Below are 22,937 nucleotides of genomic sequence, written 5' to 3' on the forward strand. Positions count from 1 at the left end.
ATGCAAACTTTTTATGTAATATGTGATGGAGACCGCTAAACTTATTACGATCTTGGCTGGTATGTGAGTTGGTTTGAAATCCTTTGTGATTTCACGGACTATCGGGTTATACGGGCTTAAGTTTGCTAAATCGTCTGCTCTGGCGGGTGATTTTCTTACTTAATTTCATATAATTAGTCGGTTCTGTTACACATACCATGCTCTAGGTGCTTGTTTTAATCCATACAAAGCCTTTCTCAACTTGTAAACATGGTTGAGTTTCTTTCCATCTTCAAAACCGGGAGGTTGCTCAACATATACAAGCTCATTGATGTACCCATTAAGAAATGCACTCTTCACATCCATTTGGTTCAACTTGATGTTGTGTGCACAAGCATAGGCTAACAAAATCCTAATTGCTTCCAATCTTGAAACCAGGGCATATGTTTCTCCAAAGTCAAGACCTTCAACTTGAGTGTTACCTTGAACCACTAATCTTGCTTTGTTCCTTATTACTATCCCATCTTGATCTTGCTTGTTCCGAAAGACCCACTTGGTTCCAATCACATTATGATCCTTAGGCCTCTCAACTAACTCCCATACTTGGTTTATTATGAAGTTGTTTAGCTCTTCATGCATAGCATTGATCCAATCAATATCCTTCAAAGCTTCATCTATCTTTTTAGGTTCAATGGATGACACTATTGTAGGGACAATTTGCTACAACATGATCGGGGCTCTTGCAATTGTAGCATCTTCTCACATATTCTTTGCTTTTGGTGTGATCTCTTCTCTTTCTTGCACCATACCCCTTCTTCTTCATGAATTTGCCCATCTTGCGCACAAATAGAGCCATGGCTTCATCATCAATGTCACTAAGATCCTCATCATCACTTGATTCTTTCTTGGACTTGCCCTTGTTCTTGGATGATGAGCTAGCCTTGAATGCTACCCTTTTCTTCTTCTTGTCTTTGTCTTCCTTCTTGTCATCTTGTCAATCGTCTCCCTTTCCACATGGTATGTCTCTTGTGTCATGACATCACCTAGTACATGGTTAGGGGTAATCTCCTTCAATCCTCCTCTTATGATAAGCAATCTCAACATCTCAAATCTTGGAGGTAGGCACATCAAGAACCAATGAGAGACATCATCATCCTTGATCTTCTCTCCCAATGCCTTCAAATCATTGACAATCACTTGCAATCGATGGAACATCTCCGGAATGCTCTCATCATCCTTCATCTTGAAGCTCATCAACTTATCCTTGAGTATGTACAACTTGGCACTCTTCACCGCCGGTGTGCCCTCATATGTTTCCTCCAATCTCCTCCACACCTTATTAGCTCTTTCACAATCCTTGATTTGCTCAAACACCTTGGAATCAATGGCATTATATATGGTGTTGAGAGCCATTGTATTGCATTGCTTGTTGGTCTTGTCTTGATTGGTGGGATTATCAAGATTAATGATAGCATAGTCATTCTCGGTCACCTCACATACTTGATCATTGATTGAACCAAGATACATCCTCATCTTTCTCTTCCAATAATCATAGCATGTGCCATCAAAGAATAGTGGTTTGCCCCCCACATGGTTGAACATAACTTGAGCCATAATTTGACACTGAGGTTGTTAAGCCTTTAATCAAACGGAGACCATGGCTCCGATACCACTTGAAAGGTCTAGCTAGAGGGGGGGTGAATAGCCTATTTAAAAATCTACAAATCAACTAGAGCAATTTGATTAGTATAACAAATAGCAAAATGCAAACTTGCTCTAGCTCTACAAGGGTTGCAAGCCACCTATCCAAGAATTCTAGTTGCTATGATCCTTAGACACATAATTTGCTATGTCACTGCTCATTAAGAGCTCTCACACTTGCTATACTAAAGAGTTCCACTAGATGAACTTAAAACAACAAAGCAAGCTCTCAATTCTAATTACACTAAAGAGCTTGCTACAACTAGTCTACAAGAATATAAATAAGTAAGTAGGGTGATTATACTGCCATGTAGAGGAGTGAACCAATCACTAGATGAATACTAAATCAATCACTAGGAGAATACCAAAGGGCAAGAGACAACCAATTTTTCTCCCGAGGTTCACATGCTTGCCGGCACGCTAGTCCCCATTGTGTCGACCAACACTTGGTGGTTCGATGGCTAAGAGGTGTTGCACGAACCTTGTCCACAAAATTGGACACCGCAAGAACTGACCCACAAGTGAGGTAACTCAATGACACGAGCAATCCACTAGAGTTACCTTTCGGTGCTCCACCGGGGAAGGCACAAGACCCCTCACAATCACCATGATCCGAGCCAGAGACAATCACCAACCTCAGCTCAATGATCCTCGCTGCTCCAAGCCGTCTAGGTGGCAGCAACCACCAAGAGTAATAAATGAATCCTGCAGCAAAACATGAATACCAAGTGCCTCTAGATGTAATCACTCAAGCAATGCACTTGGATTCTCTCCCAATTTCACAAAGATGATGGATCAATGATGGAGATGAGTGGGAGGACTTTGGATAAGCTCACAAGGTTGCTATGTCAATGCAACTAGCCAAGAGGGTGAGCTTTAGCCGGACATGGGGCTTAAATAAAAGCCCCCATGAAATAGAGCCATTGGCTCCACAGTTCACTGAAAAACAGGACGACCGGATACGCAGGTTAGATCGACCGGACGCTGGACCCCAGCGTTCGGTCGCGCGATGTGTGCCATGTGTCTCCTGCTTCAAACGTTGATCGCCTGATCTCAATGGTCGTCAGTACATTTAAGTTGTGACCGAATGCGCTTCTTCAAAGTGATCAGACATAGGACCTCATCCTTTTGTTTTTCTCTTTCTTCTTTTCAAGTCCAAGCACTTGATTATCACCATGGCAACACCATCATCATGTCACGATCTTCATTTGCTTCACCGCCTGGAGTAGTGCTACCTATCTCATAATCACTTTGATAAACTAGGTTAGCACTTAGGGTTTCACCAATTCACCAAAACCAAACTAGAGCTTTCAACCGGCCACTCTTGGTGGTTGGTGCTAATTCCTACTACTCATTGACGATGGTGCCCGCTATATGTGGGCTGTGCTACTCGATTCCAAGGCAGCAGCTATGGATGCCATCAAGCGCCAGTAGGCAGCTACAGAGAAAGAGTGTGGCCGCAAGCTCCGGGTGCTCCGCATGGACAACGACGACAAATTCATGATAGCTGAGTTCGCTGCATACTACACCGATGAGGGGATTCAACGCCACTGCTCTGTGCCCTACTCACCACAGCAGAACGGCGTGGTTGAGCGCCGCAATCAAACGGTGGTGGTAGCGGCGCGTGCGCTCCTCAAACAGCGCAGCATGCCAACAATTTACTAGGGAGAGGCCATGATGACCACGGTACACCTGCTCATCCGCTATCCGACCAGTGCACTCGATGGCAAGACGCCATAAGAGGCTTGGCACAGGCACAAGCCGATGATCAGCTATCTGCACATCTTTAGCTACCTCGCCTTCATCAAGGAGCTGATCCACGTCGGCAAGCTCGATGATCGTAGCTCGCCAGGGGTCTTTATTGGCTACGCAGAGGGGGCTAAGGCCTACCGCCTGCTCGACCCGGTGACACGGTGCATGCACATGGCACGCGATGTTGTGTTTGATGAAGGACGCAACTAGGCATGGGATAAGGCGGTGGATGATGGGTCAGCGACTGCGCTTTGTGACTTTACTGTCGAGTATGCGTGGGCTGGAGGTGCTGAGGAAGCACAAGGTGTATCTTCATCGACGTATGGGTCTTCATCACCAGCGCCAACCTCTTCACCAACTCTGCCTTGTTTGCCATCACAAAATCTGAGGGAGCTCGACAGCCCATCGGCTGTGGTTGGCAGTCCATTGGTAGCAGCTCTATCCCCTCTAGCACCGCAATCGATCTCTACATCATCGGAGCTGATCTCTCCAGCATACCAGCCGACCTCCTCGGTGTCTTCTACCTCGCCCGCTATGACACCAGCGCAAGCATGGCAGCCAAAGGTCGAGTACGCCACACCGCTGGAGGATGATGGATACCACCTAGACGCCTTCTACGACAATGAGCCTCTATGATACCACACCGCGGCAAGCATCCTCGGCTACCAGTCTTCACCGGACTAGCCCGAGAGGCTCTTCACCTAGCTTCATCAGACGCACGCCGGTGAGCCGACCACTTATGCTGAGGCATAGGGTGATCTGGCGTGGCTAGCGGCAATGGAGCAGGAGCTCAAGTCCATCGAGCAGAACCGCACCTGGGAGTTGGTGCCACTGCCTAGCGGCCACCGCCCTATCACCCTGAGGTGGGTGTTCAAGCTCAAGAAGGACGAGCTGGGTGCGGTGATCAAGCACAAGGCACGACTGGTGGCGCGCGGCTTCGTTCAGTAGTAGGGGATCGACTATGATGACACCTTCGCCCCTATGGCGCGCATGGAGTCAGTCCATGTCCTTATCGCGCTGGCGGCTCAAGAGGGGTGGCAAGTCCACCACATGGACGTGAAGTCCGCCTTCCTCAATAGCGATCTCAAGGAGGAGGTCTACCTGCGCCAGCCACCTAGCTACACCGTCGCTGGAGAAGAGAGGAAGGTGTATCACCTGCACAAGGCACTCTATGGTTTGCGTCAGGCACCGCACGCCTGGAACACGAAGCTCGATGCCACACTCAGGAAGATGGGCTTCAAGCAGAGCATGCATGAGGTGGCGGTGTATCAGTGGGTCAGTGGACACAACGTTCTACTGTTCGGTGTCTACGTCGACGACCTCATCATCACCGGCACTAAAGAGCAGAAGGTGGAGGTGTTCAAGGCACAGATGAAGAAGGCGTTCGACATGAGCGACCTTGGCCTCCTCTGCTTTTTCCTCAGCATCGAAGTGCGCCAGAATGCCAACGAGATCGCCCTCCGCCAATACCACTATGCCAAGCGCATCCTCGAGCTCGGCGGCATGATAGGCTGCAATCCAGCCCACACCCCGATGGAGGAGAAGCTCAAGCTAAGTTAGGAGAGCACGGTGGAGGAGGTTGATCCAACCCATTACCAGCAGCTGATCGGGAGCTTGCACTACCTAGTCCATACCCGGCCGAACATCGCGTTCGCCGTCGGGTACATGAGCCAGTTCATGGAGCGGCCGACGATGGAGCATCTGTAGGCCATCAAGCGAATGCTGCGCTACGTGGTGGGCACCCTTGACTATGGTCTTCACTATAGAAGGGCCCCTGATATGGTGCGGTTCGTCGGCTACTACGACAGCGACCTCGTCGGTGATGTGGATACCGACAAGAGCACAACCAGGACGATGTTCTTTCTCGGTGATTGCTTGGTCAGCTAGCAATCCCTCAAGCAGAAGGTGGTGGCCCTCTCGAGCTGTGAAGCGGAGTACATCGCCACCACCACTATCGTAACACAGGCGCTGTGGCTGTCAAGGATGCTGGTAGAGCTCCTTGGTAGGAAGGTGGATGTGGTTGAGCTGAAGGTGGACAGTAAGTCCGCTCTAGCTCTAGCCAAGAACCCTGTGTCGGTGTTTTGGACCGGGGGATCCTCAACCAACTAGTGAATTTATGCTGCATGTTCCCAATCCCGGATGATGATGCAAAGAGACACAAGGCTTATACTGGTTCAGGCAATTGGTGCCCTACGTCCAGTCTGAGAGGTTGATCTTGTATTCCTTGCACCGAAGTGCTTGTAGTAGGGGGTTACAAGCTAGGTGAGAGAGGGAGCTAGTCCCAGGTCTCGGCAGGGAGTGATGTGGGCTGCTTGAGATGTTGCTCTCCGACGGCGGGGAAGTGCGCGTGTTACAGGGTGTTGTTCTTCGTGAGTCCCTCTCCCCCCCAGAAATGGCCCAAGTCCTTTCCTTTTATAGTTTGAAGGGAGGACAAGGGTAGTACATGTGCTAACTATACGGCGTCGTGTGAGCAGAGGCGGCGTGTCCGAGCCCTGTAGCCTGTTCCTGTGGTGGTGTGGTCGTCGGAGTGGTCTGTCCTTGAAGCGCTGGGGAGACGTGCTGGTCACATCCGATCCTATGCGTCATGGAAGCTCCAGGGCTGCCTCGAAGCGGGTGCGGTGGTCAGCGTGCGGTCGCTGTGGGTTGACTGCGCGCGAGGCCGGGGCTTGGTTGGCGCCGAGGCCGAACTGTGGTGGGGGTCTCGGTGGACGTGAATCTCAAGATGGCCGAGACCCTAACGTAGGGTGCCAAGGCTCGGAGGGAGCGGTCGTTCTGGTACGCTGGTTCGGAGGCGATGATGACCCGGGCCAGGCTTCCCATGCCGCGTTGTCTACGGGGCGGGGATCGCAGAGCGCTGATCGTGGGCACAGCGTAGTGCGAGCGCTGATCGTGGGCACAGCGCCAGAATACAGTGGCCGGTAATCCCCGCCGTGCCCCATCTCAGCCGGTATGGCGCTGATGCGACTTCTTGTCCCGTCGGCCACTCCGTAGTGTTGAGCCGTCGTCCAGCTGAGATTGTGGGAGTGGTTGACGCATTAATAGGACGTGACATGCTGTCGGGAAGACTGGTTGAGGCGGGAGCGACGGGTTGTTGACAAGCCGGCCTCGAGCGATACGGAGAATAGCTGTCTCATTCGAGGCTGCACGCATGGGGCCTTGGGCGAGACGGAGATTGGGCTCCTTGCCGAGGCCTTTCGCGAGAGGCCTCGCGCGAGGCGGAGATTTCGTCAGGGCATCGAGACCTCCTGTGCGAAGCCTCAGGCGAGGCGGAGAGCCGGTGGGCTCGGACAGGGCCGGCGATGAACCCATGGCTTACCTTCTGGCTTCGTTGTTGATGGGATTTAAGTGACTCTTTTGGTGTACGCTCGGGGTACCCCGTTCTATGGTACCCGACACCCTGTCTTCCATGAAACAAATAAGCACATTCGCATCAAGTACCACTTCATCATAGATTGCTTGAAGGATGGAAGCATCAATGCCAGCCACATTGCCACTTCTGATCGGCTGGTTGGAATTCTCACCAAGTCGCTGGGAAAATCCAAGTTCTAGGAGATGAGGGAGAGGATACAACAGATCACCTCCAGTGCTCGACACAAGGCTTAGGGAGAGATTGATAGATAAGCCTAGTGCTAAAGCAATTGTATCTTACTTTTATGTACTTTTTACTTTTCTTAGCTTCCAAGCCTATTGTTAGGAATATGCTCAGCATCCACTTTAGTGGTTGGAATATGCTATAGCAAGTGAGAGTTCCCTTTACCTATAAAGGGTAAGGGAGTGTCATTATAAAAATAGGCCATTGCATTTTTCATTCAATCCAAACGGTCAAGGACCAAGCTGCGCTCTGGTGGTTTTAGATCTGAATCTAAGATCCAATCGGGTCAACAACATGCATGCATGCATGCGGTCGATGCATGCATTTGAGTATGAAGACACTGTGATGAATTCAACATGCATGCATGCATTTGAGGAGTATGAAGACACTGTGATGAATTCAGTCTCGCCGCAAGATCGAGCGCACACATACTTCAGCTCATCATATACTACTGGCACTGCCACCAGCTGCTGTGTGTCGGTTGGCCATAAAATGGAAGTTGCTGAAGGCCCTGCAGGAAGCACCGTACCAATCTCTCTGCAACTTTCTGTTTAAAGAATCATAAAGCGTTCTGAAAGATTGAGAAGTCAGAAAACTACACGCTTTACACTGGTACAGCTAGCAGCGCCATGCATGATTCAGATTCTATCCTTGGAGGAGGAAATTAGGTCGGTCGCGGCAATCTAGGAGGTAAAGAACCCTAATAACCTTCAACGACTCCTGCAGGTCAAATACGGTGAGAAGACTCACAAAGTCACAAGTCACCCACAAATCAACAGCAGACGTAGAGTGAGATACCTCAGACCTCTCCCTCTTTGGGAGCTGCATATATTGTATGCGCCTGCGCATCGGAAGGGCGGTCCGTGTCTCGGATCCAAAGCACATGCCCAACCAACCGAGCCACTTGATCATCACGTGTTTCGTGTTTACTACGATGATCTGTGTGAGAGACACACTCTCTCTCTCTACTTGATGAATGTGGAATCCACATGTAAACGATTAATTCCACGGATTTTTAAGTGCCTCTCGCTAGCTGATTAACTAAAAAAAAAACTCAGTAATCAAAGGAGAGAATGCATACGCATTAGCAGTATAAGATCTACCTTTGCTGGAGTGCTTGATCATATATGCATTAGCACTTGCATACATATATACACTACGTCAGAATTGCACTTCACTGCCGATTCAAAATACCTCATCACTGTCGGATTTTAAACCGGCACAACCATACCGGTAGTGATGAGGATAAGCTATCACTGTCGGTTCCTACAAACCGGCAGTGTTCTTCAACTTCACTGTCGGTTCTTTACACAACCGGCAGAGTTCAGTTCCACCAACACTGTCGGTTCATAAGACCACCCGGTAGAGTTCATTTCCACCAGCATTGTCAGTTTGTGTTTGAACCGGCAGTGTTATCGTACGAATCACTGCTGGTTTGTGACAAGAACCGGCAGTGATGGCTAAGCCAACGCTGCCGGTTTGTGGCTCTAGCCGGCAGTGCCATCACTGCCGGTTTGTTGCTAACCGGCAGTGATGTTTACGACAACACTGCCGGTTTTCTGCTAACTAGCAGTGAAGTCACGTTCGTATTTTATTGTTTTATAATTTATTTTAATTTATATTTTTTCGTGGAATCGGGTTTCGTTTTATATACGCTACTTAGACGACAGGTCCATCAATTACAAATGTTACTGTTATAGTTCAAATGTTCTTATTAAGATCTCGATCCCTCAAAATAAAAAAGAAATGTTTTCAGACTTTACATATTGTGCAATGCTTCTCGGACTTGTTGCAATAATCTGGCGAGCTGCTCTGGGCCATACTGGTCCTTGAACTTCATGGATTGTGCAATGGAAAATACTCCATCTTTTTCCAATACCTCGGCTAAGATGAATTTTGTCAGCTCCGATTGTAGCGCGACGATCTCCATGTCTAACAGCCTTTCGTGATTATATTTCTTGCGCCGTCGTTCAAAAAAGATGATATCAATGATTAACAGACATAAATAAAATGGGGATTATACACACCAACTTATCGGCTTCTTCCGATTTCCCGCCGATGTAGCAAAGCATTGCCCACATTATATAAAACCCGCATTTATTGTTTCTCGTCAGCTGTTTTAGGTACTTCCCCTCTATTTCGACAACCTTGAATGGGACCTACGTCCCACCGATATGTCTTGTTCGGACACTGAGCAACATTAAAAGGAGAAACGTTAGAAAGCGGTATGTGTGATTAAAAATAATATGTTATTAGGATCGCTTACTAATTCAGCACTGCCACTAGTGCATCCAGATGATGAAATGGTTTTTTCTTCAAGTCCCACACCTCGATCAGATTTTTGGCAAGATTAACATAAATGAAGACGAAATGGTGGCTGCAATCACAGAATCCTAATTATCGAATAATCTTAACGAAAAAAGAAGCATAAAATTAAAAGCCGAGAACATATATTCGTAGTTGTAGGCTAGAAGTATGTGAGTTTTGTTCTTTATCTTGAATTCGTCGAAAACAACAATCAATCTCTGTTTTAGGTCTTCCATGTCACATCCATGGAGGCCTAGACATGTCTTCTCATTGACTCGCAAGGGGTCCAAGAAGCCTATGTTATCCCATTTGCCTTTTAGAATGCAAAATTTTGCTATACACCTACATAAAATTATGAAAAGTGCTCAACAGTTAACAATTTGTGTCCTGAGAGAGTAGTTAATTGTAATATCATGCATGTAGGGTACTTACATAGTCCACAACGTCAACATTTGTGTATCGAGAGATTGTTTCTGGTATAGCTGGAACAAGCACTCTCACTCGACATTGAATTTCGCTTCTTCAGGATAATTAAAAACATGTGGCGAACTGATAATAACCTCAAAACCAAAGTCCTCCATCTCTGTTGTTTGAGCCATGTAATATTCATGTAACTAGCGCATATATGTTGTCAAATTTTTATACTCGTCATCGGGAACCAAAAGATTGCCCCTTTCATACTTCATTGCCGGTGTTGCCATCCCTTGTACATCATAATAAATGGTCGCGACCTCTTCCATGGTTAATTCAGGGTTGTCTTCGATGAACTTCTGTATCTTCCTTAAATCTTCATTGTGTATTTCATTGGCTCTTGTTGTAGCATACTGATTCTGTGTTTGCCTTTCAAATTCAGACTTCAACAAAGACGGAGGCAGTAAGGCACAAAGATTGAAGAAACTAATGCAATCTTCCTTCGAGATGTGTGCTGTAAATTTTTCTTCCATCAAGTTTGTAACGCTGCCACTGAACGGCCTTTTTCTTTTTTTGTTGGTCCACTTTGGGAGCATTAGCGACCGAATACCACCTTTTCTACGACTACGAGGATGCTTTTGATCTTATTTTGGGCTGAGGTGGAGGAGGAGGATGACGACAAGAATTCTATTTTTTCGAGGCTGATGAAGATGGAGGAGGAGGAGGAGTCTTCTCTTTTCTCGGGGCTAATGAAGATGGAGTCGGACAAGGAGGAATAGAAGGAGACCTCTGTCTTCTCGGGGGTGATGGCAAGGGATGAGGAGGAGAGTGATCTCTGTTGGGAGATGGTGAGTGATCATTGTGGGTGGGCGAAGACTCGCAATCGTCCTCATCATCAGAGGACAATTGGTGGTCAAGCTTAATGAAGCACTTGCGCTAGGCCACTTGAGAGCCCTTGTTATGACCAAGTTTCGGCCTATCTTCTGCTACGGGGTACTCAATGTGTATCTTGTTATACTTCTTATCAAGTATTCTATCAATGGTGACACGAGCGTACCCCTATGGAATTGGGTGGCCATTAATGGTCCCATCTCCCGTAGGCTAGGCCTAGACAAGCTCCACCTTGTCCTTTGTCCATTCCTGACAGATGCAACTTGACATTGACGGGTTCAGTGATGCCGTCCACCGGATGAGGCACATTCGCATCTTCTTTGTCGAGTAGGGTCGATTCGCAGCTACTGTGACCCCTAAACTATGGGCTAAAGATAGTAGGAGTAGGGTTTTGTGGTACTCTTGACCCCTTGGACAACAAAATTTGCTAGACTCGTGCTTCAACAGTCATCTCAATCTGTGTGTTCATTCTTTCTTTCATCTCTTTTAGTCGCCTCAAATACTGTCTCCTGATCTGCTCTACCCCTCGAGCGGCTCCAGTAAGTGTTAGATTCTTGGAGGAATGCTAGTTTTCAAGGAACAACACCGGTTCCTCTAGTGCGACTAGGGTGCTCCTTGGTTCCGGGTGCTTGGGTGAGCACGTCTTTCTCCCTATTAGAAGTGCGAGTCCCTTTCCTCACCTCCTTAGTTACCTGGGAGATCCTCTGGATGAGTTCACTCATGGGTTGATTTGTGGAGCTAAAGCTCGCTCATGGGTTGATTTGTGGAGCTAAAGCTCCTGTCCTCTGCTTGGCGTACATTCCTCCCCATATAGTATATTACCGATCTTGGCTCCCAATCGGCGGTCTCAACCTAAACGCCTTCCTCAGCAAGGCGATCAATCTTTTCAAGTTATGCTTCAAATTCTCGTATCTTTTTGGCGTAGCCACGAGAGCCAAGATGATGAGGATTCATCGCTTTCTACGAGTTCTCCTTATTCTTCCTGCTCAGTTCTAAGTACTCCTTGGATAACCTGTATTCCTTGAAATCCTGTCAGAAGTCCTTCTGCTTGCTAAACTATCCACCATCAAAATCTATCTCTTTATTTTGGAGGACAAAATTCTTATACAATGTCCCCTTGAAATTCTTGAAGCATGTCCCCATGATTTCTTTTGCTTTTCTCTTGACTAACTCCTTGTCATACTCCGTTGGGAAAGTGAAATACTCTGGGATCTTGATATCCCATATGTAATCCTTCTCACTTTTGGGAACTCTCCATGGTTCATTATCTTTCCTAATCCACTTCCTGTAACTAATTGGGATGAAGTCCCTAACAAGTAACCCGAGGATAGTCTTGTATTTGATCAAAGCTATAGGCGGTGAGAGTGGATCCCCGAATTCATCGAACTCAGTAATGTGCCAGTGTGCATTCCTACCAATAGGAATTTTTGACATGCCTCGCTTGGATCTGGCCTTCCTTCTACCCAAACCCTCTGGCTCCTCGGCTAGCGGAGGCTCCTGCTAGAGACACCAAGTAAGCTATGACCCTCTCAATTGATTAGCGTGTGTGGCTACATTGTCACATGATACCAAAGTTACCTAGCCATCTTGGTCATTTTGACCCAGATCGAGCAGGCCGGATGGGGTCCATGGCTGCTCATTCTCACCATCCTGATTGGCACTATCACCGTTTGTCGGATCATGCGGTTCTCCCGTCCCAGCGATATCAACTGCTTCTTGTTGCCGATCTGTTCTTCGACGACGGGGTAATATGCGATGATGAGTCATGGCTGTGACACGATCATGGTTAGTTTTGGCTGTGGACAACTACTAATAGCATATGTTCATATATATATAATATGTTTAATGCAAAGTCTAATAATAAGTCCATATAGAACAAAGTCAAATAATAGCATATGTTCATCTAGAACAAATTCATTGTTTGATTGACCACATACAATAATGTCCACCTACTGTTCTACGAAACTAAGCCTACATCAACTTCCAAATAAGAAAAGCAATGACCATAGCCATAAATAAAAGCATGACATCTTTCCAAGACCAAGGAGAAATTCTCCTAATCTTCACATCTCCGGCGGGTGGGTTCTCTTCAATCTCCAGTGCCAGCGGATGGCCATGGTTTGCATTCATTGGACCATAGTAGGCCGGTTGCCCATGGTTTGCAAGGTAGGCCGAATGACTATAGTAGGCCCTCAAAGCTTCAGCTTCTATGTTGTACTTTTTGTGCAAATTACCAGGGTAGCGATTGACTTGAGCATAGCAATCTTCCTAGGTTCGATAAATCCCAGGCATGTGACCAACATCACTACATACCATGCTATGGTTGCCTATACATTTAAGTAAATTAGGCATGTGGTAAGTGGTAATGGTAACTCACTGAACAAGAGTTATTATTCAAGTTATATGGCCAAACTAAATCTATTTAATGTTCTTTATCCTTGACATGATAAAAAATTACCTAAATAATGGGACTGTTTATAATTCGGAGATCAATGTGGTTTAGTAATCATACTTGCTAGCATGCAGCATCATATGTCATTGGTTAATAGTTAGCAATAGGGGTACTCATGTGAATTTCTCAAGTAAGCAAGCATACTTTACTTTGGACAGGCATGGACACCCTAGTCTGTAACAAACAAAACATTAAAGTATGTTGCTAGGAATGCAAATAAAAGCATGTTACTCATCCTCCAAGCAATCCAGGTTACATTTCAAATGAAAAATTTGCAGGGCTACAAAGTCTATTTTACTAAATCACATAATGCACATAAAATACTCACTTTGCAATCATTGATCATGAGAGAAAGTAAAACAGCTTATTATGTGCATTGCTTTGCTAGTATTGCCTGTCGCTACTACAATAGTTGAGAGATGCTTTTTAGGAATGAAGATTGTCAAAACAACTTTGTCTAATCTCATGGGTGATCAGCACTTGAGTCATAGACTTATTTGCTATCTAGAGAAAGAAGAAATGAAGAAAGTGACCAATGAGGCCGTGGTTCGACGTTTCATGACAATGGAAGGAAAATGGCGTAAATATGATCTCTGATAGGTAATGCAATGCATCTACTATTAATGGAAAATTCTACAGTTTATTTGCTAAATAACTGACCTATTTGTTTTCTTTCCTTTTAGGCTAGTGGGATCTTCATCATGGTCTCCTAGATCACATATTATGCTAAATGGGGCATGTTTTGTTCATGATTTTGGGATTCTATCAATGATAACTACACTAAAGTCATCAATGTTGTCTTCTTTTTGTTAAATGGTGAGTATTATATTTGGACCAAAATCTTATCTCTATTGCTAGAAGTCGAATTTGATATTAAAATATGGTAGTTGCACATTAGTTATGCTATTTTTGATTGAACATCATATCGGTTAGTGTAGTTATGAATTAAGTGGTGCACCCCCAATCATTTTGCTCTAGCTTCACCCCTGACCAGCAGTACACGAATAGCCAAGAAACATAATCACATACTGTCACTTAATGTAGACATAAGTCAACTTTTTTCTTCTTAGAAGTGAATTCAGTGGTGCACCCCAATCATTTTGCTCTAGCTTCGCCCCCAAAATAAGTATTACTGGATTCAAGTAAGTAGCAACACCTCTACTGATTCACAACAACACCTCTACTGATTCAAGTAAGCAGCAACACCGTGGGACATTTCATCAGACACATAGCAGTCAGTGAGCCATGCACTCACCGTGGGGGTGGGAAAGCAGATGTCCGCATGCTCCTAAAGGCCTCGGTGGTGGGAGTGCAGGCATGGAGGAGGAGGGGCATGACCGGTGTCATGGACGAGGAATGAGGGCACAGACGGTGCGGTGCTCCGGCTTAGGGCGGTGGACAGCGTAGGGCGGTGGACGGCGTGGGGCAGTGCTCTGGCATGGGGTGGTGCTTCGGCGGCACAAGGTTGAAATGAATTTGGATAATTTCAACCCACGCCTCTTTTATACCAGTAGCTCATCACTACCGGTTCTAATTGTAAACCGACAGTGATGGGGTATATCACTGCCGGGTCATTCCCCAAATCGGCAGTGATGTGGTGTAGCAGTTAGGTGTTAAGTAGGATAACGTTTCATTTTCTTTCGAACTCCTCCAACTGGCGCAACGGTTAAGACCCCTCAACTTAGCCCCCAAGACCCGTGTTCGAGTCCTAGTTGGCCCAAATTTTTTTGTTCTATTTTATAAAATATTAATTTACTTCGGGAAATAGCCGATCACTGCCAATTTTGATTATAAACCAACAGTGATGGGGTACATCACTGCCGGGTCATTCTCCAAACTAGCAGTGATGTGGTGTAGCAGTTAGGTGTTTAGTTAAGTGTTAAGTAGGATAACTTTTCCTTTTCTTTTGAACTCCTCCTACTGGCGCAACGGTTAAGACCCCTCAACTTAGCCCCCGAGACCCGTGTTCGAGTCCCAGGCGGCCCAAATTTTTTTGTTCTATTTTATAAATTATTAATTTACTTTGGGAAATAGCTTATCAATGCCAGTTTTGATTATAAACCGACAGTGATGGGGGTATATCACTACCGGGTCATTCTCCAAACCAACAGTAAAGTGGTGTAGCAATTAGGTGTTAAGTAGGATAACTTTTAGTTTTCTTTTGAACTCCTCCTATTGGCGTAATGGTTAAGACCCCTCAACTTAGCCCCCAAGGCCCGTGTTCGAGTCCTTGGCGGCCCAAATTTTTTATTCCATTTTATAATTTATTAAGTGGCCTAAAGGTCAAAAGAAAAAATAAATAACTCTTGACACACATCCTATACTAGCGCAGCGGTTAAGTCTCTAAATTCTGTAGCCTGAGACCCGAGGGCTGGCACAATTTTTTTTTATTTTTTATATATCACTGTCGGTTTTCAAAATAAACCGACAGTGATAACCAGCATCACTGTCAGTTTATTCTCATCAATGCCGGTTTTTTGAAATCGACAATGATGTTTATATATATGTATTAAAAATTTCTTCTATATACTGAATAAATAGAAGCATATGTATTCCTATGTCGAAATGGCTTGAAATTTTTTTGGCAAGCTTGTACACCCAAATTAAGACCCCACACATGATCTTAGGTTTTTCTAATTAGTTTTTTATTTATTATATTTTTCTGTGTGCTGAATGAGACAAAAGAGGGTGAATTTCATCTTGGACCCAATAGATTTTTTTATCCACCTCCACAAAATTCTTATCCCTAGGGCACATTAGAGCTTGTGTAAAAGTTTGGCACCATTCTGGATCTTTTCGTGGATAGACTCAGTTCAACCTATAATTAATCGGTGTCGTCGCACGGAAATTCAATTAAACCTCAGAAAGTAGCAAATCATCTTTAGAAAATCCTAAGCTAGGTGTTTCCTTCACACGTGGCACGTGCAAGCCTAAGAAAAAGTTTAAGACCAATATGACACCAGGATGCGTATGAACCATAGAAACCTTGATAACTTATGTGTATAGTCATGGTTCGATGAAAGGACACATGTACCTCTATGAAGCATGTATACTCCGCCTATGTTGAAATGGTTTGAATTTTTTTTTGGCAAGCATGTACACCTAAATTAAGACCCCACATAGGATCTTAGGTTTTTTCTGATCAGTTTTTTTATTTATTATATTTTTCTCTGTGCCGAATGAGACAAAAGAGGGTGAATTTCATCTTGGACCCAATAGATTTTTTCATCCATCTCCACAAAATTCTTATCCCTAGGGCACATTAGAGCCTATGTAAAAGTTTGGCACCATTCTGAATCTTTTTGTGGGTAGACTCAGTTCAACCTATAATTAAATGGTGTCGTCGTGCGGAAATTCAATTAAACCATAGAAAGTAGCAAACCATCTTCGGAAAATCTCAAACTTGGTGTTTCCTTCACACGTGGAACGTGCAAGCCTAAGAAAAAGTTTGAGATGAATGCAACACCGGAATGCCTATGAACCACAGAAACCTTGATAACCTATGTGTATAGTCATGGTTCGATGAAAAGGAACATGTACCTCTGTGAAGCATGTATACTCCGCCTATATCAAAATGGCTTGAAACTTTTTTGGCAAGTATGTACACCCAAATTAAGACCCACACATAGGATTTGAGGTTTTTCTTATCAGTTTTTTATTTGTTATATTTTTCTCTATGCCGAATGAGATAGAAGAGGGTGAATTTCATCTTGGACCCAATAGATTTTGTCATCCACCTCCACAAAATTCTTATCCCTAGGGCACATTAGAGCATGTGTAAAAGTTTGGGACCATTTCTGATCTTTTCGTGGGTAGACTCAGTTCAACCTATAATTAAACGGTGTCATCGTACGAAAATTCAATTAAACCTCAGAAAGTAGCAAACCATTTCCGAAAAATCCCAAACTAGGTGTTTCCTTCACACGTGGCACGTGGAAGCCTAAGAAAAAGTTTGAGACGAATACGACACTAGAATGTATATTTCTAGTTGCCCAACAAATGTTAGACGAATTACATGCATGACAATAATTAAACACATAAAGCCGTACAAATTAAAATTAGAACCCAATTAAACTACGACCTTGAAAACAACCTAATAAACATTCATTATCATCAGAATCACTGCCGGGTTCGATCGGGCCACGCACACTAACATGCCTCTATAGCCATATATGGTAATTGATGTCATGGATTATGTATCCGCTTGTATCGATGATGTCCAATGCCCATATGAGTGCACTCTCTTGTGCCTCACAATACCGAAAGAATGGTCGGCCATAGATATAACCTACTGAACGATCACTGCCCCTGTTAGTAATCCTTATGCAGTACTGGCGTCCTTCTATAGTGAGCTAGCTGAGGTTACCATTGTAGAAGTCCCAACCGTACCCGAGTTGCTCCGTAGCTTGGTCTAAAACGACCCACAAGCCACATGCAGCATAGGCAAGGTCCTGGAGCACAATCTATATGCGGAGAAAAAGAAAAAAAATTAGAGAATGTTATTACAATAATAAACAATAAATAACCACGACTCAGATATAAGTGACCATTTTACCACATCCGCACGATTGTAGCTCGCAAACCATTCGCTTGCTTGCGGGACAGGGATATCACCAGCATTCAAAGCAAGTGCCTTGAAGTGCGAGAAATCAGGCACATCATAGCAAACACGTCGAAGTGCCTCTAAACAGATACGCACGACACTGAATTGAGCACTTATCATGTCTAGGGCTCTGTCTTCCCGTCTCGTGGATATGGTTCTGATGATTTGCAGCCCTCAAAGGGATGGAAAAACTGAGTTCACACGTCCATAGTCGACCACTTGCATTAGATGCCATGTTCTCGACAATGTTCGAGATAAAGAACGAGCTAAGTGCTGTTCGCAGCCAATCTATTGGGGATATAGTATGTAATATATATGTATGCAACAATGATATTAAACTAATTACACTTATTTGTTAGCATCAAAAAACAAAAGATGTTGGAAAATATTTCATACAATAGCTGGAACAGGGAACCATGGAATGGCCACATTAGGAGTCGAATGGCTCATCGCTAGGGTGGAAACCTAGGTTCTTGTGGTGGGGAGGTCCTGTTGTTCACACCACCTGATCGATAAAAATACCAAAAAAATATGACCATAAAATATATGCACAAAAAATTCTTCCAAGTAAAATGTGGCAACATAATTAAATATAGATTGAATGCAAGGAATAAGAATATATATAAATGTAGAAATGCAAAGAAACATGAATATAAATATAGATCAAATGAATATATATAGAATATTGGAGAAGACAACATATCAATACCATTGAAAAATGCAGGAGCCATGACCAAATCACAGTAGAGAGAGTGGATTTATTGAGAAGTGAGAGTGAAACTGTGAGAAATGAGACTGTGAGAGTTCGTGGGTGGGTGGGATCGATATATGTGGCCGGCAGTTTGTTTTATATAGGGAGGGCATGTACATCACTATCGGTTTTTAAGTAGAACCGATAGTGAAAATTAATATCACTACCGGCTTTTAAATAGAACCGACAGTGATAGTTAATATCACTGTCAGTTTGTAAGTAGAACCAACAGTGAAGATGCATATATGTAAAGGATATATTTATTTAGATAGTACAGTGGGAAAGTTTTAACAACAATGATATATTTATTTAGATAGTAATGAAATACATCAAAAAATAACAAAAATATTAGAAATAAATTACATATAGGATAACATATACCTTACACTAAAATTCCATATACGATAACAAAGACCTATTTGCGTATAGGTCAATGTTACAATCAATGTGTATCAACACATTATAATGTAACCACCTCAATAGCATTCTTCTAGCACCAACTAGGGGCAAACAACAACACCGAGGTGGTCTACGAGCTATACCGGTTGGAGATGACAAGGTGGCATCGATGAATCTGTCTTGTCTGTACATGGCCTTTTTCCAGATGCGCACCACAGCAGATGGCTCTGTAAACCTCGTGGCATCTCCAATCTTCGGCGTTGCTCTATCTTTAGTAGCATTCTTCTAGTACCTCTTGTGTGCACCATTTTGGTGGACTACGACGCATAATGATATCTGTGCTTTGTTGTGAGAGGAAAATATTGTATCATGGCTGATAAGGCCTAGCTAAAACCAACATGCATGGAGAGGCTTGCTCCTGACCGAGGGCCATTTTATAGGGGCTAACAGTCGTGGTACATTTTTATTTCTGAACTAAAGTTGTCGGGGTAGGTGGGAGCAGTGTTCCAACTATTGTGATCAGTGGGAGCAGTGTTCCAACTATTGTGATCAGTGGGAGCACTGTTGGCATATGAGGAGCATCTACACATCACTATCGGTTTTAGTTTAAAAACCGATAGTGAATGGAGCCTTCTGTGTCGGTTCGAGCAACCGACTATGAAGAACCTAAACCGGCAGTGAAGGGCCCTGCCGCATTTGTAGCCAGTTAGGGGTTAAGTAGTATAACTTTTCCCTTTCTTTCAAATTCCTCTAACTGCCTCAACGGTTAAGACTCCGCAACTTAGCCCCCGAGACCCGTGTTCGAGTCCCAGGTGGCACAATTTTTTTTGTTTCAATTTTATAAATTATTAAATGACTTTGGGAAATTGCTCATCACTGTCAGTTGTAATTCTAAACCGATAGTGATGAGGAAATATCACTGTCAGGTGAATCCTCAAACCGGCAGTGATGTGGGTGTAGCAGTAAGGGGTTAAGTAGGATAACTTTTCCATTTCTTTCGAATACCTCTGATTGGCTCAACGGTTAAGACTCCGCAGCTTAGCCCCTGAGACCCGTGTTTGAGTCCCAGGTGACCCAAATTTTTTGTTTCAATTTTATAAATTATTAAATGACTTTGGGAAATTGCTCATCACTACCGGTTGTAATTCTAAACCGATAGTGATGAGGAACCATCACTGCCGGGCCATTCCTCAAACCAGCAATGATGGGGCAGTACCAGTTAGGGGTTAAGTAGTATAACATTTCCCTACCTTTCGAATTCCTTCGACTGCTTCAATGGTTAAGACTCCGCAACTTAGCCCCCGAGACCCGTGTTCAAGTCCCAGGTGGCCCAATTTTTTGTTTCAATTTTATAAATTATTAAATGAATTTTCTCTATGCACCTTCTTTCTCCGTGGCCTTCTTAGTGTTCCTCTTCATCTTGGCCTGATCTGGAGACTAGAACAGTACATGCATCAAGTAAATGGATCACTCAACAATCAACACACAAGCCACAGGAATTCCCATTCACATCTCTAGGAGCACATACATCAATGATCAATGAAGGTTGGAGGAGGAATGGAGCTACTACACCTTTGCTCAATGTCGACTGTGGGCTGGGCTCCTTCTAGTATTGCGAGCAGGGACTACAAACTAGTTGGGGACCAGTGGCGCCGAGGAGCTGTGGATCCCTCACTACTAGTAGTAGCTCGGAAGAGAATGGCCGCCCCAATGTCCTTCTATCGGAAGTCTAGACATATGTATTTATATTTATATTTAGCTAGTGTTTAAATTCAGATATTAAAGTTTAGAAATGTTACGTCTGGTGTCTAATCGAGTGTTTGAATAGTAATAAGGTCAATCTCAATGGTAGTTTTAAATAACTTTCATTCTCATTAATTGCTATGATACGTCGGCATATTTACTGAGTTGGCAGAGTATTAACGAGGAGGAGAGAGGAGATGGGAGTTTCATCAGGATCAAACATCCTTCACTGGTTATGTGCATAATGATTACATAGTTAACAATAATCTAACTATCTTTAGGTGCATCAACAATGAGGGCCTCATTGTGATCAAGCCATATGTAAGCAGGATCAGTCACCCTCTTGAATGATAGGTAGGGGTACGTTCGCCCCGAATGGAGGCATTTCCTGATAGCCCCTGTAGTCTTCTTCGTCCGTCACTCCATCGACACCGACAATCTTCCTTTTCCCTTCTAGGACTACTTTTAGCCTTCCTTTTGTCTTGTTGTCCCTTGCATAGAAGACTTGCATAACATCTCTTGCAAGGACGAAGGGGTCGTCTCTGTATGCGGTCTTAGTGAAATCAACGGTAGTTAACCCTTCGCTGTCAGTGTTGATTTCCTCAAGCCGGACCCACTGGCAGCTGAAAAAGAGCTACCTTCAACGGACCATAGGCTAGCTCCATATCTCCTCTATGAAACCATAGTATGTCACCTGCACGTTGTTGTTTTTGTCATGAGCATCAAAATGAACACCACAATTTTGGTATGTGCTCTTTCCATCTGCTTTTTTGTGTAAAATGTGAATCCATTGATCTCATACCCTTGGTACTTAAGATATGTACTCGAAGGTCCCTTGGCTAAGGCATCCAATTGATTACCCAACTTTATTCCAAGCAATGCGACGTCGCAACGAGTTGACAAATTCATCCTTATGTTTTTTATCTAGCCAAGCCTATGACCTGCTCAGATACAGAGTTTGCAGCGATTGCCTATGCTCATCAATGTATGGCATCACACCCTCGGCTTGTTGGACAACAACAAACTATGCTGTTTGAAAGAAACAGGGTCGTCTACTATAACAGATTTCTCCCCAATCGTTCCTTTGCCACGTAGTCTTCCCTCATGATGAGATTCTGGAACTCCGACCCTTTTGATGTCCTAGATAATATGTGCAGAACTCAATGGCCTCCTCCTGTTGACCATCCTTCAACCATGCCCCCTTCTGGCTAGAATCTGTTCCTAACATACCTCCTAAAAACTTTCATCAATCTTTCAAAAGGGAACATTTGATGCAGGTACATTGGGCCAAGGGCTCTAATTTGGTCAACAAGATGAATGAGCAGATGCAATAAGATATCAAAGTAAGTCAGTGGGAAATGCATCTCAAGCCTAACGAGAGTTTTCGGCTATGTCCCGCTGCAGCTGCTCTAGCATGGACACATCAATGACCTTTTTTGAGATCGTGTTGAAGAATGAGCAAAGCTTTATGATTGGGGCGTGGACCTTTAGGGGGAGGATACCATGCAGGGCAATAGGGAGCAGCTGAGTCATAATGACATGACAGTCATGGGCCTTCATAGGGCCATAGTTGAACTTGAGTTCTCTCATGTTCACTAGCCTCTTTCGGGTTCGCACAGTAGCCCATTAAGGACTTTGAGTTCATTGAAGAAAGAAATAAGCGCACACTTTTCTTCCTTCTTCAATGTCCATGATGCAATCCGGAAGTACAAATTGGCCATTGTCTAGCTCCACGGGATGCAGCTCCTACCTGATTCCTAGGTGTTGCATGTCTAGGAGTGTGGCTAGTGAATCCTTCTATGTCCCCCTAGTGTCCATCAAGGTGTTAAGAGTGTTAGCACATACGTTTTTAGTGATGTGCATGGGATCAAGACTAGTGGCGTACACTCAGAAATGGCCAGTAAGGTAGTTTCTAGAAAACCGATTTTTCTTCCAAACGCTCCCATCAGGACACTACTACTGCATTGTCCCCCTTCCCAAGGACAACCTCTAGTTTGTTGAGTTCTCGAAAGTATCGTAGGCCCATCTCGATATTTTGGAGCTAAGCGTTTCTCAATAGTACCATTGAAATCTTTTCTATTCCTACAGTAAGGGTGATCCTTAGGTAGGAACCTATGGTGTCCCATATAAACTATCTTTGAGTTATTTGGTAGATTTACCGTATCGGTGTCATCCAAGCACTCGACACATCTAGTATAGCCTTTTGTCTTCTCTCCGGATAACGAACCTCAACCTGGCAGGTCGGTGATTGTAGCGATAAGTCCTCCCTTGATCGTGACATGTTCCTTTTTGTACTCGTCCCAAACATCCGACACACCCTTTTCAAACATCTCCACTAGTTCATCGATCACTGGTT

This window comes from Miscanthus floridulus, chromosome 2 (genome assembly GCF_019320115.1).
Source record: "Miscanthus floridulus cultivar M001 chromosome 2, ASM1932011v1, whole genome shotgun sequence".
NCBI classification, from domain to species: domain Eukaryota; kingdom Viridiplantae; phylum Streptophyta; class Magnoliopsida; order Poales; family Poaceae; genus Miscanthus; species Miscanthus floridulus.